Below are 19,232 nucleotides of genomic sequence, written 5' to 3'. Positions count from 1 at the left end.
TTGGATTCAATCTCTGCTGCTGTTCCTGTTATTTATGTTTTATAAAGTACTATGTGCCCTGTGGAGACAGCAAATCCCTGGGGACACAGGAATGTACAGAGGACATGGGAGAGATTAGTTTGTGAACCTTCCTTCATGTGCCATCTTGGATCACAGTGATAGAATCAGTGTTTGGGTGAAAGATGGCACATGAAGGAAGGTTCACAGAATTGCATTAAAGGTGATTTGGGAAGGGATAATGTCTGAGGAGGCCAAGATGCTTATATAAGTAGGACTGATCCTTTTAAAATCTGATATTTTGCCCAAGTCCTGTAACCAGTGGCAACCTGTGATGCATTTCTGACTCTCATCTTTCCATATTCTTCCTTTCTAATACCTTCAGAACCTATGAATCTGGGTTGGTTTTTTTCCCCTTTGACCCAAACGTAATTGACTCCATTTCTCCAATAGGCTGCTTGCAACTGCCTGGTGGGGGAATCATTGGTCGTCAAGGTTTCAGATTTCGGGATGGCCAGGTAAGTGCAAATAATTTCAGCTTCAGAAGCCACAATAAAGAAACAATTTCAAACTCCACCATAAATGACTGTATTAAGCAGCGGTTGTCATTCTTTATTAATACAAGCCTCACATGAAGTTCCATCCTCTGGCCAGGGCCTCCTTTAGCTCATGAAATGGGTACAGGAATAGGAAAATATTGGTGTATCCTGATTTCATTATATCATGGTTTCAAAAATATGAAGTGAAGTGTTGGTCAGTGCTTAGCCCAGCTAAGCTCTTTCTTTTCTCTCATTTAGGAGTGTTCGTGTAGGAAGTGTTCAGCAAGTGTGAAATTCCATTTGAACATTGTTTTCAACTCTGAGGCTGTGGATAAAATCTCAGCTGGACTGAGGCTCTTCAAACCCAAGATGTCTCCTGAAAGAGTGTACATGCTGATGAACAACTGCTGGTAAGAGGTACGAGGGATTAGGTTTATGTACACTTTTAACATAATGAAAAAACGTAGTCCTGGATATTCTGGTCCAATACAGAGAACTACTGTCAGAATAATTATATGTATATTCTAATATGAATGCAGCATCCTTCTATGTGATTACAATCCATGAACAGACTGTAGCAGCAGGTACTGATATATAAGGACATGTTAATGTTGTGTATAATTGTTGTTATTGCCCTAGGCAACAAGCTGGGCAGTCAGAAAGGGGGGAACACGTGCGTCTGCTGAATCCCTCACCTACGCCCAGCGAGGATCCCCAAACTGGGTCTTCATGGGACAATTTCCTGCAGAGCCTCCAGCTGGTCCCACGTCGCAGAGGATGGATCTGGTGCCTGTAACCCCCCAGGTTAGTATTAATGCACACATTTTACACATTACGTACACATTACGTGTTACACATTAATACACACTTACAGTTACACACACTCACATACATTTTAGTGAGGCAAGATGTTCTCCGGGATTGTTGCTGTAACTGTGGGATGGCGTTTTTTAAGGCAAGATGGCCTCCGAAATTGTTGCTGTAACTATGGGATAATGTTCTGTGAGGCAAGATAGTCTCTGGGATTTTAGCTTATTTCACCGTATTCACCGTATTCTTCCAAATTGTGTGTGTTTGTGTATATATATATATATATATATATATATATATATATATATATATATATATATATATATATATATATGTACAAAGCCTTTTCACATAGAATACTGATCTTTAGATTCTTCATAATTTTCCTATTCAGCCACAGTACACAGGATTTGTTTTTTCTCTGGGCCAACACTCCTTTCTATGCAATTATATTTATACACATTGGTATTGTCTTTTCACAAGACAGCACTTATAGTCTTTATAAATAGAGTTTTGTCTGTCCAAAAACTTTGTGTCCATGCAAAGTATTTTTCTTTTTTTGAGTGGGAATCACATTAAATAGCATAAACGCCAATATCCCCTTAATCTTTGGAGTTAGTCACTTTACTATATAAGCAAGGTCCTCTGTCTCCACCCAATGGCAGTTTATCAAATGACATAGTTTGTATCTAATTATTTATTTGCCAGCGATTTACTTTCATATGCAAAAGTATTGGGAACAAAGCAAATAGTATTGTTAGCTGAGCAGTCTACTGGGCAACCCTTCAGAGCAATGGGCAGCACCACCATGTTGCTCTTTCAGCCTATGGGGCTCCGTATTATTTACATATGCAATATTAATCACTTACTCAGACATTAATGTTGAATAAGGGGTGAAATGTAGAATAATAATAGGGTCAATGGAAATATGCAGAGAGTAAAGTCACAGAGAAGAAGTAGATATCCTTTTGTGCCTGTCAGTAATATTAAAAAGATAAGGCAGAACAATGAGAGAATCAGACACATTGGGGCTCATTTATCTGCACCTGTGCAGTAACCCATAGCAACCAAACAGTTAATTTGCGTTTTCAACAGTTGCAGTTAGTGCTGTGATTTACTGCCCACATGCAAATGGAACCCGTTGTTCAAATGAGCCCCAGTGACTGTTAAAGTCCCAGAATGGGGGTTATTTATAAACACTGGGCAAATTTGCACCTGGGCAGTAACCCATAGCAACCAATCGGTGATTATCTTTTTTTTAGCCAGCTGTAGGGTGAACACTGAAAGCATTAATCTGATTGGTTGCTATGGGTTACTGCCCAGGTGCAAATTTGCCCAGTGTTTATAAATAACCCCCAATACGTTTAAAGAGAGAATATTCCAGGAGTTTTGGGTTACACTTCTAGTTGTGCCAGTGAATAAGACCTACAGAATTCTCTGTTTCAATTAATTTGTGTGGAGTTTCACGATCAGTGTATCAGCTTTTTTCAATTTCTGATATCCTTATTATATTACATTGGGGAAACATTATTCTCTCTCTCTCTCTCCCAGGAAGAAAGATAAAGTTTCTAGGAATAGAGAAGATTATACACAAAATACAGTATATGCAAATCTACCCATAATGGTTTTCTGACGGTGAATTGCTTTATTGTCAGTGGGAAAGCATTTCGGGGATATCTGTCATCCGTGGTAGAGAATATTTAAACATAGATGACAAATCTCCCAGTGTGTCCTTAGCCTAAAAGGGGATTCAGAAAAGTTATTGTTTGGTAATTACCATTTTCTACCACTAGGGTGTAGGGTTGGGTTTGATAAATGTTAGCTGTGTGTGTATATATATATATATATATATATATATATATATATATATATATATATATATATATATATATATATATATATATATTGGCCAATAGAGAGTAGTGAAACACATAAGAAGGGGTGGAGTTAAGAAAAATATAAAAGGAGAAAAACCACAGGAGGAACATCTATTGAAGAAGCCACTTTGCAGGAGAAACACTGGCGGGACCCAAGTGAGTAGGAAGTGTGAGTAGCAGTTAGAATAGGATTAGTTGTGTTATATACACTGTAGCAGTGTTGTGACTGATCAGGACATTGAGCGTTTAATTTTCCTATAAAGGAACATAAGGCCTCTACAGGTCCGGACTGAGAATTAAAATAGGCCCTGGCATTTCAGGTACACAGAGGCCCAAACAGCCCCCCACCAGCCCACTAAATACTGACTTTCTATGGGACCTTATAGCTGCCCCTCTGGCATTTGCCAGAACCCACAGATTGCCAGTCCGGGCCTGGCCCTCTAAGAGGCTGAACCCAGAACAAGGAATGGGGTGACAGGTCTCCTTAGCACATCTCAGTGGTTTATTCTCAGTGGTTGGCAGTACTGTAACTGTGGGTTAGTGTGTATAATAAGTAACACTTTTATCAGTGGTTTGGACAGTGGGGTAGTGTGTTTAGTAAGGCACAATTATTTCAGTAGTTGGGACTGTAAGTGTTGGTTATTATTATTGTTATTATTTTTGGTAAGAATATATTTCTCAGGAAATGGAGCAATGGCCAAGCGAGGAGGGTGACTAAGGAAACCTTTCAGATGGACTGATAGGGGTTTAGGGCCACCCTCTCTATACAAAAAAATCCTCAGGGGAGGCCCAGTGTGCACCTGCAGTACCCCCACCCCCTACTGGTATTCCATCCTCCTTGCCACCGTATTCCAAAACCTGCAGTAAAAGAGCAAGTGGGTGGCAAATTTAAATTTGGAAGTGGTTAGGGTTGCCACCTGGCCGGTATTTTACCACCATACAGCATCCTGGGCCCACTGTGACAATAGGGCCTGCTGTATTACACACTATGGAGAATGATGAGAGGCAACTGTACAGCTGATTGAGGGCCCAGGAGGTAGAGGTACCCCAGTAGGGTTGCCGCCAGACAAGTAAAAATCATGCTTGACAAATGTTATTAATAGGGAAAAGCTAAATATATATGAAGATTGGTATTTTTCTCCAAAAAAGGTGGCAAGGCTACATTCCAGTAGAGGACTTAAAAAGATGTTGCTCTGTGGCCCGGCTAGTTATGTCCCTGAATGAGGCTACGTGCTGCTGATACAGGAGGGACACAATATTTAGGTGGAGGACTTAGGGATTGGGGGGATGGAGGTGCAGGCCGACTTGCCAAAGACACCAGTATGACTTGTTCATAATATATTCACATACTGTATGGTGTCCATTTTAGGACATGCTTCTGAAATGTATTTGTGCCCCCTTCTCCCTCCCACATAACTTCCCACATTATGTTCAAAGGGGAACTGAAGCTCAACAAAGAATTAGGATAGAAATGTGTTTTGCACTTCCAGGGTAAGACTGGGCTGGCGGGGCACCTGGGAAAAAACCTGGTGGGCCCTGGCTCTTTCGGTGCCCCGCTGGCCCAGACCTGCTCCCTTCACTCAGGGCCGGATTTACCCTTCTTGCCTCCCTAGGCCCAGCTACTGTGCCGCCCCCCCCCTGCATTTTCTGGAAGCGAATCTTTATCCAATCATTTATGCAAAATAAAATAACACAGACAATAAAATGGAAATAATTATGTATTAAACCATAAATAACTTTTAAATATAACCAATATGTATATTAGTAAATACAGTAAAAAAAATAACATAAATTATCTTGAAGTGTAGTCTGAGAAAATCTGAAAATTTTACGATTAACAAAGCCTTTTAGAACGAACTTTCATCTTTGCAAACTTATCAATGATGTTGTCATAAGAAAACTTTCTGACAATCTCAGCTTCAATTGCAAGTAGAGCAAAGCTGTTTAGCCTTTCTTCACTAAGAGAAGATCTCAGGTAGTTTTTCACTCTTTTTAAGCAAGAAAAGGATCTTTCAGCACAGCAGTTTGTTGCAAGTGTGCAAAGAAAAATGCGTAATGCTACATACACATTTGGGTAAATCACTTCCAGTGAGTCTTCAACAATGGTTTTCAGCAGCTGAGATACAGTGATGTACAGGGCACCAATACATTTTAAATAAGAGCAGAGATGCAGGCATTCATTAGGCAGTTTGTCATCCAAGTCATTTGGGTACTGACTGCACAGATGATTTGCTTGGGCAAGCAAATCCTCATTGCTAAGCATGCTCATATTTTCAAATAAGCCAAAATGACTGTTCAGTGATTTATAAGCCTCTGCTCTCCTTCTAAGCTCATGGGACAGTTTATCCAGTATAGGGAGGAAAGTATTAACCCTGAATTGATCTCTTGGGCTTAGTTGTATGTGTCCTTGGGGGCTGACATCAAATGGCAATTTTATCTTTCTTGGTCTTGCAGTAGATGAATCATAATCTTCTAGCCCAGATAATTCCTTAGCATCTCTCTTAAACCTTTCAAATTCATCCCTGGTATCTTGCACAAGTGTGGTGAGACCATCATAAAGCTTTACAACTGTACCAATGTCAATATTCACACACTGTAAGCGTTTGCTTGTAGCATTAAACCGCTCTAAAATGAAGCTCCAAAATACTGTCATGATGGCAGTCTCTAACTTTTGCAAGTTTTTGCTTAGTCCTGCAGCCTCATTTTGAGTTTTTGGTGTTTGAGAAACATCATCGTCTATTGCATCCAGTGCTTCTATGATCTCCTTTCATGATCTTCTCAGACTGAGGCATGCATCACTCCTTGTTGACCACCGCGTAGTAGATAAATTCTTAACTACTGTAGCCTTCTGCTGTAAATGAGAGATCAACATTTCCCACCTTGCAGTGGATGCAGAGAAGAAGTTGTATAGTTGTTGCAGAATGTAAAAGAAAGAAACTGCTTCCCTGCAACTTTCTGCAGCACTAGTTCCAACAAGGTTTAGCGAGTGTGCAGAGCATGGGATGTATACAGCTAGAGGATTCACCTGTTTATTTCGAGCCTGAAGACCAGAATAGGTACCTGACATGTTGCTAGCATTGTCATATGACTGTCCTCTGCAATCCATTATATCAATATGGTATTCTTTCAGAGTGTCCATGACTGCACTGAACAAATTTTCAGCTTTATGACCCACATTTGGAATGAATTTAATGAACCTTTCTTTGGGGATGCCATCATTGTTAACATAGCGAATAACGAAGGCAAGCTGGTCTGTGTGTGATACATCTGGAGTTGAATCAACACTTATTGAGTAATATTTTGCTTGCTTTGCTTCATTTATGATAACTTCTAGCACACTGGAGGCTATAACATCAATGAATTCATAACATACAGTTTTGGACAAGTATGATGTACTGCCAGAACCAGTGTTTCCATACTTCTTGATGTACTCAGCCAGAAAGGGGTCATGTTCAGCTATTGCTTCTAGAAGCATCAAGTAATTGCCATTTGTAAGTGACCCAAATTTTTCATCTGTACCTCTGAATTGCAAACCTCGCGATGACAATGTTTTCACAGCCGTAACAACTCTTTTTAAGACATTCCTCCAGTATTCTATTTCTTGATTTTGCTTCTCAAGAAAAAGCTGGTCAACTCTGCCGCTAATTTTTGCCCTGTTTTGCATCTGCAAATAACAGTCTTTGTGAAACTTTGACTCTTCATGTTCATTTAGTCGAATGGATGCATTTTTCCAATCATTGAATCCTTCATGTGCTAACATGCCGATTCCACTATATAGATAGCAAGCTGCACAAAAAATCTTCTTACTCTTAATAGAATATACTAGCCATGGTCGTGGTATAGATTCTCCGTTTGGCCGTTCACTTTTAAACAGTGTATCAGACATACACCTGCTTTTGTCAGGATAGTGCCTGACGGATGATGAGAAGTGAGCCTCCTTGTTTTGATTGACACCATGAAAAGCTAAGAAATCTTTCAGCTTTTCATTCTGTTTATCCCAGTCAACAGGATCAGAAGAAAAGTTTAGGTTAACCTCAAAACTCTTATTTTCAAGAATCCTTGAACTTGGTGAAGAGATTTCCTCACATGGTTCTTCTTGAGTTCCTTCAGCAGTTGTCATTAAGGTTGAATTATCTGCCTGTTCTGCAGAAACATCTTCCTTGTGTGAGTATTCCTCTGTAATATCTGTTGTTCTTACATAAGATGAAGAACAAGGTGACTCAGAAGAGTCAACCTCTTCAGGTATAACATCAAGATCTACTCTACTAGCTTTCTCAAAGTAGGTCTCCATTTTTCATGTATGCTCCAGTTCATTACTTTGCTTTCTAGCTTTTTCTTTGGCAAGCTTGCGATATGCAATGTCACAGCCATGTCACAGGAAAGCTAAAAGAAAATACTCAATCGGTGAATGCAACAGCCTCCTCAGAAAAGTTTCTTACATCACACAAAATTCCCCATTGGTTTGTTTTTTATAGTAACAGTAGATAAGGGTGAAAAATACACCCATAAAGTTATAGCTATAATTTCTATTATTGGCAATGACCTAGAGAAACCATGCAACATACCATCCCACACTGCCACGCTTCAAATCACATAAACTCGATTCAAACCACACAAACTTGATTCAAACTAATGTTAGTGATGACCTTTATTCCGAATAGAAGAAAAGAGGTTCTGGCTAAATATTCGGAAGGGGTTTGTTACAGTGAGAGCTGTGATGATGTGGAATTGTCTCCCTGAATCAGTGGTACAGGCTGATACATTAAATAGGTATAAGAAGGGGTTGGATGGTGTTTAGCAAGTAAGGGAATACAGAACGGTTTATGGAAGATAGCTCAAAGTAGTAAGTTGATCCAGGGACTGGTCCCATTGCATCTTGGAGTCAAGAAGGATTTTCCCCCTCTTTCAGAGGCTTAAAGGGGTAGTAAACCCGGTAGTAAACCCTGCTGCACTGCACTGATCAACCAAACTTTGTTGCTGGACTACAAATCCCAGAATAATGTAACACAGGCCCGGACTGACAATTTGCAGAGTTGGGCAAATGTCCGTGGGGCCGCTCTATACTTTAAGTGGGCCGCTCCGAGTCCAGAGTGATAATTCTAATTAGAAACGCCCTTTGGAGGAAATCCGGCAGGCTCTAGGACCGCTCCTCCTCCCTATTTCCCACTGTGGCTTGGCCCCTCCCACTCCTCTTCTCCTGCTGCTGATGCTGACGTGCTGTGTGTGTCCCAGCACGCTCAGCATGGAGTACATAGTGGAGTAACTAATGTGGGGGCCTCCAGCCCTGAAGTGCTCCACCACCCACTGCCACCGCTGCTCATGATTTAGGTGAAGGGCCTGCGTTCTGCTGTGGAACGCATGGCCATCTTGCATTTAGTTTTTTACCAGCCTAGGGATCATGGCTTGGTCTAATCAGCCAAAATGCCCCTTCCCAGCTCTTTTATGATCTGCTAGGAGACAGCTAGGGACAGACTGAGCCTCACATCAGCCCAGAGGGACCTGGAGAAGCCCCTGCCAGATGGAGACTCAGCTCAGGTACAAGAGGGTAAAGGGTCTGTATAGGGAATGGTGGGAGTTGTAGTACAATAAATCATCCCACCACTCAAAAAAACTCTGACAGTGAGGGACACAGTGTATCTCTGCATGTGCCTCTGTTTGTCCACTGTCACTGCTGGGGGGTATGTGTAGGGTTGCACCTTTTCTGGAAAAAATATTGCCTTCCTATATATTTATCTTTATTCCCTATTAATAACATTGGATCATCACTGACCTTCCTATATATTTATCTTTATTCCCTATTAATAACATTGGATCATCACTGACCTTCCTATATATTTATCTTTATTCCCTATTAATAACATTGGGATCACTGGCCTTCCTATATATTTATCTTTATTCCCTATTAATAACATTGGGATCACTGACCTTCCTATATATCTATCTTTATTCCCTATTAATAACATTGAAATCACTGGCCTTCCTATATATTTATCTTTATTCCCTATTAATAACATTGGGATCACTGGCCTTCCTGTATATTTATCTTTTTTCCCTATTAATAACATTGGGATCACTGACCTTCCTATATATTTATCTTTATTCCCTATTAATAACATTGGGATCAACCATTATTTTTACCAGCCAGGCCTGTAAAATACCGGCAACCCTATGTATGTGTGTGTTAAAACCAACATCTGTGGCTGGCTGAGTGTTGCACTTCTGTGGGTTATTCCTGAGGAACCAGCCACTTACAACACTGACTGACATGAGAATAATAACTAGAGTCCTTACACGCCTGCATGCTGTTACACACTCACCTATTACATGCAAATTTGACAAACCATATGCACATCTAATGTTACACATTTGTATACAGCCACACGTTAACCCCCTATTACAGGTGCACCCCATCTGCATTCAACCGTGTTGCACAATTACTGCATACCTATGTAGTCACACAGACACATATACAGTGTTACACACTCACCGCACTGTTTATATACATATTCCTTGTTATATAATTACCCTGCACATCTATATTCTTACTTACCCCCTACTGTAAATGATAAGGATATTAGAAGTCACTGAGGGGTTATGTGACCATATAAAGGCACAAGGCTACAGGCTGAGTTATACATGGAACTCTGAGTATCACTCATGTATTATAAGGGATAATGTACCCCCTACTGTAAATGATAAGGATATTAGAAGTCACTGAGGGGTTGTTCTGTGACCATATAAAGGCACAAGGCTGCAGGCTGAGTTATACAGGGAACTCTGAGTATCACTTATGTATTATAAGGGATAATGTACCCCCTACTGTAAATGATAAGGATATTAGAAGTCACTGAGGGGGTTCTATGGCCATATAAAGGCACAAGGCTGCAGGCTGAGTTATACAGGGAACTCTGAGTATCACTTATGTATTATAATGGATAATGTACCCCCTACTGTAAATGATAAGGATATTAGAAGTTACTGACGGGGTTGTTCTGTGACCATATAAAGGCACAAGGCTGCAGGCTGAGTTATACAGGGAACTCGGAGTATCATCATGTATTATAAGGGATAATGTACCCCCTACTGTAAAGGATAAGGATATTAGAAGTCACTGACCCAGGCATTTATGATTCATTTATCGTGAGTGCCGGTATTTTGCCTGTCAATTGTGCTCCAGTGGGCAGTGGCAGTATCAGTTAAATATTAATTATAAAAAATAAATTTCATTCCATTTTCAAATCTTAGCAGCAGCATAATCTATGTAGTTAATATTTCTCAGCAGACAGCATTGCATAGCACTAATTTTTATTATTTATATCATTATTAATGAAATTAACTTTTTAACCTACCAACTGTTGCAATAATTAAAAAAAAAATAGGGCAATAACTTCTGCCACAGCCACTGCTGAATGATTTCAGTTGCAGGCTTGCAGCAAGGGGCGGGCCGCGGGCAGCCAGCCAAATTCACATGATACAATGCTTTGGCCTGGGCCAACAAATAGGTTTACATTGGAGGCCTAAACAGACCAATTGGGGTAGGACCACATTAACAGCACAATGCAATCCTTACTCAATAAATATCTGGCCAATTTTAGTGGACTAAATTTTAGGCTGCAGGGTTATCAAATAAAAGAACACCAAATAATTTTTCTGTCTTTATTTTCCTCCTCCTTTTAACTTACTTGATGGGCCAACTTCTGAAAAGACTAGCACCATGTGATGTTCTAGACTTCTAGTACCCTCAGCTCAGGCTGAGTGAGTCTGGCTGGGCTGGCCGCTGGCGCCGAGTGACGCATGCGCAGTCATGTGACGTGATGACGTCACCGCGCACAGCGTGCGCTGCGTGCCGTGCGCATACTGAGTCTGACTGCCCGGAAGCGATCATCTGCGGCCAGAGAGAGTAGAGAGCTGAGTGCTGACAGGCGCTGCCGCTGCGCACACAGCAGGACTCTGCAGCCGGAGCCAGGAGTGGCAGCAGCGGCCGCCCCTAACATCTTGCCGGCCTAGGGGGCCTTTCCCTAAGTTCGGGCCTGATGGTAAAGCATCTTGAGAAAGGTTCAAGACCATGAACCGAAACGTCAATGTGGATGCATAATAAATGATTATATTATTGATTATTGATTTCTAATACGGTGTGTGTGTAACCTTGGAATACTATATATATATATATATATATATATATATATATATATATATATATATATATATATATATATATATATATTTATATGAATTATTCTTATTTCTGCACACATGATGGCAGCATTTACTTATAACACAATCATTGACATTATCAGTGCTTCTCGTCACAGCAATTGGCAGTAGCCTTTCTCTATATCTTTATGGATATCTAATACACAGGAATCATGCAGTCTTGTGCCTTATTGTGGTCATGTGACATCTAGTATCCATATACTGTATTATCCAACAGGGCTGTATATTTTGCATGAATGGTTAGCGGTGTAGGCAATCCTCAGGACAGCACTTTTTGAGAATTTCATAGGGTCCTGTACAGTGGATCTCATACACTTGTAAAGTGCATACACTTCTGACTGTGCAGGTGTTTCGTATTATACACTCTCTTATGGCATTCTGCTTGACTGGTCACACAAATGATTATATTTTAGTAGGCAGAGACTCAGGAAACATTATTATCTTGCTTTACCATCCTTCTAAGATATAAAGATCCATCAGGAAATCTTTGGAAAGAGTGGCTGTTGGGGGATTGTACCTGGTCATATCCTTTCAGTGCTTCCCAAAGGCAGAGCTGTAATGATAAGTGCAATTGAGAAACAGAAATTACTATATATTCTAAACAGAGATGTGGCAGCTAGACTCAGTCTCTTCACCACTGGAAGCACACAAGGCTAACACTCTAGGAGGAGTTGATGTTGGCTTTGAAAACCCTATGTTTGCCTGGAGATGGATTATGAGATTGATTTAATTGTGTGGAAGTAAAGTGAGCTCTTGGAAGAGCTTGGAAACTTATTTATTACAGTTCCTGGAGAATGAAACGGACTGACTGGAGTGCACATTTGATAAAAATTTTGGTGATATGCCAGATATTCGCTGTACCTGTACTAATACTAGGAGACAGAATGATCGAGAGCATGGCATGATATTTGTCTGCTCCGATATACACAAAACCAAATCCATATTTTTTTTCTTTGGCTCAAGCTGAGCAAGGAGATAGCTTTAAGATTGCGTTAGAAACTGATTATGAAATGGTTGCAGAAATCTGCCTGAAATATTTTGAAACTGTTTCAGCTGCGGTAGCTATGTGTGTGCTTAAACAGGCTATCTTTGGTAAAGGTAATGGTTTCCAAACTCTGTAGCCACAAATTGCTCACTTGGGGGGTGGTGATGAGCCAGATTTCTCCTCTGCTATGTCCATTAAGGAAGGAGATACTTTTTTCTTTTCAGCAACGCCCTTTGAAGAACCTTGTGCTTGTTGATGAATAGGACAGACTCTCCCCTATTATGTGCTGCCAGATTGCTGCCAGATTGCTGACTTGGTCGATGAAGACACGCCCAGCTATATTTTGCTAGCAGTCGAGGGCCACAATCATCTCTCCGGGTCCTGAGTAATGGACTTGAGGTGTCTAAAATGGCTGTCTCGGACTGCCTGGTAATCCCAATGCTGTATAGACTGTTATGAGGCACATCTAAGATGAATATAATGTTTGTCATTGTATCTTTTATAAATACCACTCTGGTATTTTCCATTGGTGACCGATTCTGGTCACTACTCCAACTGTCTCCTGCTCCGTACTGGGTGATGAGGCTTTGGTTCAGGTGTATTCTGATGGCATCAGACACGTACATGCAGACGAGAGTAAATGAGTGGAAAACACCAGGCAAAAAGATCATTGTGAAATGTGCTGTAAATCAGTGTCGGGTAATGATTGCTCTGACTGGAGGAGAGCTGGTGTATGTTGAGATGGATCCTTCTGGGCACAGAGTGCACAGAAAGAAAAGAAATGTCAGCTGATGTGGTGTGCATGAGTCTGGCTAATGCAACCCCTGGAGAACAGCGCTCCCGATTCTTGGCTGTGGGGCTTGTTGATAAACCGTTTGCATTATCAGTCTTGACCCTTCGGACTGTCTGCAGCCACTCGGTATGCAGGCATTGCCCGCACAGCCAGAGACCCTGTGTATTGTAGAGATGGTCTCGTCAGGCAGGCTAGGGTCAAACCGGGTTGTCAATCAAGGGGTTAAGCAGGAAGAGTTGTCGTAGGCAGGCAAGGGTCAGGATACAGAATGCAGAATAGTCAGGAACAGGCTGGGTCAAACACGGGTAATCAAACAGACTAGATACAGAACAAATCGGATGCACAAGGCTCAGGAACCACTAGAAACCAGTTCTATCACGGGCAATTACCAACAGACAGACTAGGCTTTAAATATTATTTGAATTTCGCGTCGTCAGCGTGCCTGCACCTTTAAATTGAGTCTATGGGGGAAATTTACTAATGGTCGAATTTTCGCCTCAAAAGGCGCAATTTCGTCAAACGTTAATCTACAGCGCATACTCTTATTCGTTCAAAATGCGGTTACGTAGAAGAACACTGGTGAAGTTTCGCCAAAAATAAATAAATCCGCACAAGCATTTCTAAGCAAACTTTTGCGAACGTTACTTTCTTCCTAGTGAAACTTCATTGGTACACTTACGCTTAGGATAATTTAAATATGGCACATATAGGTCATATAGACGTCTTTGTTAGTGATGTTGGTGAAATGGTTAAAAAAAATGTTTACAAAAATATATTTAACAGTTAAACTTTTAAACATATTTAAAAAATGAAAAAAATCCAGCGTCTTGACATTTTTTAATGACTTTTCGGCATACAGGATATGATGCCACTGACATAAGATTGAGGAGGATGTAGTGTCATCTTTTCAGTTTGCTACGTATAACCTGACGTAACCCTGAGGAAGTGTCGTTCACTTAGACACGAAACGCGTAGGTTGATATAGCGCACCGACTGTGAATGTAACTCTACACTGTGTGAAACAATAAAGCCGGACTGATATTAAAACATCGGTGTTCCCTCCGTTGAATGGCCGGCGCTGCTAGCGAGGAATTATTTGCGTATAACCTGACGAAGCCTGCTCTGGTGAAAAGGGTAACGTATTGTAAAGTTCGCACTTTGCGGAATAACGATTGTTCTCCTGGCGAAAGGGCATGAAACTTCATTAGCGATGAACTCTTTTGTGAGCGAATTGTCCTCTATACTTGTTAGTAAATTGGTGATGTCCCTATGGATTGTATTTCTGGCAAATTTTCGCTAGCGACGGCCACTAAGCCCATGTCTGCCTCCTTGGGAGTTTTTCTGGATAATGGGTTTTCAGATAAGGGATCCATACCTATATAACCAATACTCTATCCGGCAAAACAACAGTGAAAACTCCAATTTACATATCCCCCTGATTTTAGGTTTTTACTCATCTTACACATTTGTGTGTGGTCACACCAATATACAAGTATGGGACCTGTTATTCAGAATGCTTGGGACCTGGAGTTTTCCAGATAATGGATCTTTCTGTAATTTGGATCTTAGGCTACTAGAAAATCATGTAAACATTAAAGAAACTCAGTAGGCTGGTTTTGCTTCCAATAAGGATTCATTATATCTTATTTGGAATCAAAAATACAGCCAATACGTAATTCAGAAGTTTCTGAATAACGGATTTCAGGATAACGTTCCCCATACCTGTATAATGCATTTCCCTGACTTTACATATTCTGGGATTTTATACTATTTTTGTATTGTCCCTTAAAAAAAATGGGGGTTCTACTGTATATCTATTTCCAATTGTTGTGTAGTTAGCTTTATTCACTGTGATCTTATGCTTCTAATTTAGCTGTACCCAATTCTTTTTAGTGCATAGTGCATATATAGGATATATATTTCATCGTCTGTTGCACATATTTATTTTTGTGTTTTTTCTTTTTTTTACATATTTTCCCAACTCTCTTCCCAGGAATTCTCAGCATATTATGATACAGTGAATAGACAGAGCGGATGCTTAGCAATGACAGCTATCCTGTACTGCATATTTTGTATAATTGAATATACATAGCTTGAACTTCTAGCTCTGCATTAAGTGGCTAAACTATTCCATTATAATCATGTTGACCTTAACATTAATTATTAAGTACGGAATTCTAAAACCCATAAACTTTATTTTGTGTTCAACCTATTGCCCTGCAGTTCTCGGGTTTGGAGTTTTACAGCATCTGTTTGGTTGCGAGGATCTGAACAGAGGAACATGCAGGGGTTCAATTGACAGATTGTGAGATAAATAGTGGAGGGCAATAATACAAATATAATAATAAGAATCTGAATGAGCCTGAGAATGTTGGGGATTCCTGGCTTTGTTGGCTGCAGCAGCCCAGTAGCATTGTACGTTTCAGGTGAAAGAGAGGGAGAATAGAAAGGGAAATCATTGTAAATCCACCAAATATATTCGTGTCTTGATCATGATTACATGTAATTCCAGAGCCCGGCCAAGGTAGTTTGGCACCCTAGACAAGGGTTCCATTCAGCGCCCCCCCAGCATTTCCCACCTTACCATTAAGTTTTTTTAATAAAAGAAAATACATTATTGAATGAAACTTTTAATTTATATAAATAGGTAATGTTTGCAAGCAAAAATAAGGTACACCAAAAAAGAAACATTTTTTAACCTGATAAACAAACAAAGTGCAAATGAAGGGTTTACTGACACCCGTAAACTGTGATGTCATGGTAGCATGTACCTGTGTCATCAGCCATCATGTTGCCCCATTGTAACATTGCCAGCAGCCATCACACTGCCCCCATGTACCTGTGCCAGCAGCCATTATGTATCAATATTGACCCCAAGGCACAAGCCCCCCCATCTGTACCTGTATCAGACAGGTGGCGAAGGAGTTGCGGCTCCTCTTACTTCCTAATCTGCTGTTGGCTCCTGCCAGAAAAGTGCACTGGTTGATTAGATTTTCAGTTTGGACTGAGGGGCACCAATCTGACATGGGTCACATATATGGTTAGCAGTTGAGACTTTTGGGCTCTGCTCACATTCTTACGTTTTATTCTGACATTTGTTACCTTGTAAATACTATTTTGTATTATCAGTTTTGTTTTCTAAAAAGTGTCATGAAATGAGATCTTGAAGATTTTTTGTTAAAAACTAAAAACAAAAAAAAAATATCAATGAAGGAACACTGTTAGGTCCCATCTTGAATACACAGTGCAGATTTGGCCCAGTACACATTGATTATAACAGAAGCAGAAAGATTCCACCCTGTCACACCCCAACAACCCGAATATGAGGCCAAGCTCCATTAATCACAAGGTGACAGATATTCAAATGAAGTTCCTAAAATGTCTAGTAAATAACAATGTAATATGCAAGTAACTAGATGTCACTGTGGAATACCATTTTATACAAACACAGCACTGTGCCACAGATTGTAGTCCTGTCACATCTACATTAGAGGGCATCCGTATCCCGATTTTCGGATCGTGTGTGGCGTGTGCGGACATCTTTCGTCCGGCGGAGATCGGTCGTTTGGTCAATCGGTCAGGTTTGATTTTGACCTGACCGATCCTGCCGGAGCCCATGGAACATCGTAATCGGATCGTTCGGCCATACGGCCAAACAAACAGATTACCCCCGATATAGCCATGTTTGTTAATAGCATATCGGGGAAAGATCCGCTCTTTGGCGATGTTGCCAAACGAGCGGATCTTTGCGTCTATGGCCACCTTTACTGTATTCATTGGAAGTGACAGGGTCTGTACCAATACCTGAGAAGAATTTATGTTGATATAATGTTGATATAAGCCTTTTAGTGGGAGGTTGCTAGGTGGTGCTATAGGACTTGCCGTTCAACAACAGCTGAAAAAAGCACTTAGGAAAAAAGCGAAATCTGTGATCCCCAACCAGTGGCTCGTGAACAACATGTTGCTCTCCAACCTCTTGGATGTTGCTCCCAGTAGCCTCAAATCAGAAGCTTATTTTTGATTTCCTGGCTTGGAGGCAAGTTTTGGTTGCATAAAACCCACACAGGACCTACCAATACCCAATCACAGCCCACTGGCACCCCCACAGGAAATTATTTTTTGAATTTTTTTGAATGTGGCTCATGGGTTAAAAAGGTTGGGGACCCCTGAAATAAACCATCCGGAGAGATACAAAGGTATTATGTAAATGCCATGGAAAAGGGAATATTTCAGAATAACAACCCTTCCTGTCAACATTCTAACTTTTTAAAATTCAAGTCTGGGCTCCCCTCGGTCCCTGCTCCTCCTTGCCAACATCATATGACCAATGGCTGCTGCCATGTTGGATTTGGTAACCGACACATCACTACTGGTAAATAGTAGTACATGAGCCCAAACCAGTTGACTTCAGATTAATAATTTAATTTTTTTTAAATAATTTTACTTGCTTTTGAAGAAAAAGGAACTCATTCCCTGTCAACCTTTGCTGTGAGGCTTGGGAAGGTGTGGGCAGGCCTCCAACTTTGCTGTGTCTCTTTGCATGAGGCATGGGGGTGGCTGGTGGCCACTGTGACCATAGAAATGAAAGCGTGCAGGTCACAACTAAATCCTGCAAATACTTCTTGTGGTTTTCTCACCTCAGTTTCCTGTTCTGAGCAATAGACTCAGAACAGGCAGACGGCACTTCTGGAATAGGTTTATTGGGGTTGCTGCTGTAGAACCTAACGCGTTTCGGGAGTAAATCCCTTAATCATAGGTCCTGTTCTGAGCACTGAGCTTGCCTTGCGTTTAAGGGAAGTGCTAGAAGTAGCCGGTCTCTTAACTACCCACGATGGTAGAAACCCACTATAATGTATCCCTGGGTGACATTTTCATTCTCTGACTCTATAAAGGAAGGGCTGGACCATGAAGTTAAAGGGGTGGGTCATTTTTAAGGTAACTTTTATATTTAATTTATTTATAGAACGTCCAATTCTAAGCAACTTTTCAATTGATTTTCATTATGTATTTTATATAGTTTTATAATTATTTACCTTCAATAATAAAACATTTAAAAATGGCAAATTATCTCAGAATATCACTCTTTATATCATACTAAAAGCTATCTCAAAGGTGAAAAATCCCTTTAATCACTTTTATCCACCACAAGGAAGAGATAAATCCAGAGCCTGGGATAGGGGACAACAGTGAAGGGTGTGTGTGCATTGGGCTCCCAGTAAGTAAGGCCTAGTTACAATGAGCCTCTGTTGTACTAAGGGCACACAACAGACGGGTGTATAGAATACTGTGGTTGTAATGACCAGCGTGAGTGTGAATCCTGTGTGTGATAAGTGTGGGTTCCAGTATTGTGATAATGATTTTACATGGCACATTTGGGGTGAGGAGAGCCCCACCTATGTGCACCTACAGTTTCCATTTTCATGGAATTCCCTATACAGTAAGTCAAAGCACAGGCTGGGTAGGTTCAATGCAAGTGGTTCAGATAAAGTCCTTTCTTTAAGCGGGATTGCCTGCAAAAGTCCTAACTATTGAACTTTTTTGATTAACATTTTCCCCCAGACATTTGAGGGGCATGGAACATTCATTTTAGGGTGGGCTCATGTGTAGGGCATTATAGGGTCTCTTTTGTCTTTATTCAGGTTGATTGGAGATTTGTAATAAAAAGTGGCCACTTCAAGCATTTGCACCAACATCTCTAATAAAGACGTCAATGCAACTTAAATGTACCCGCCATATTTATATTGGCCTAAGCGTAAGAGGACTAACAACGTTTCTCTAGGCAGAAGCAATCGCTATCATAATTTTGATTTGAAATGCTCGCACTGTGGAAGTAATGCTAGCGAAAAGTCATCAAAAGAGGCGCGAAGTGTGACGAAGCCTTCGCTGGCGACAATTCACCTTTTAGTGAATCTGCCTCTAGGAATCTTCCACTGAAGTGGTGTATAGAATTTAAGAAGGAGTTTAGATGTTATCAGTGTTTTGGATACAGGATATTTCTTTATTACAGGTATAGGATC

At 40.6% G+C, this 19,232-nt stretch overlaps 1 pseudogene; it reads left to right on the top strand.

Annotated features, from left to right (window-relative positions):
- The first annotated feature begins 1,496 nt into the window (after nucleotides 1–1,496).
- On the top strand, nucleotides 1,497–13,464 carry LOC121397073 (annotated as a pseudogene).
- Nucleotides 13,465–19,232: the final 5,768 nt, after the last annotated feature.

This window comes from Xenopus laevis, chromosome 8L (assembly GCF_017654675.1).
Source record: "Xenopus laevis strain J_2021 chromosome 8L, Xenopus_laevis_v10.1, whole genome shotgun sequence".
Lineage (NCBI taxonomy): Eukaryota > Metazoa > Chordata > Amphibia > Anura > Pipidae > Xenopus > Xenopus laevis.
Note: the sequence above shows the minus strand (reverse complement) of the source record. Positions and strands in the feature narration are given on the sequence as shown.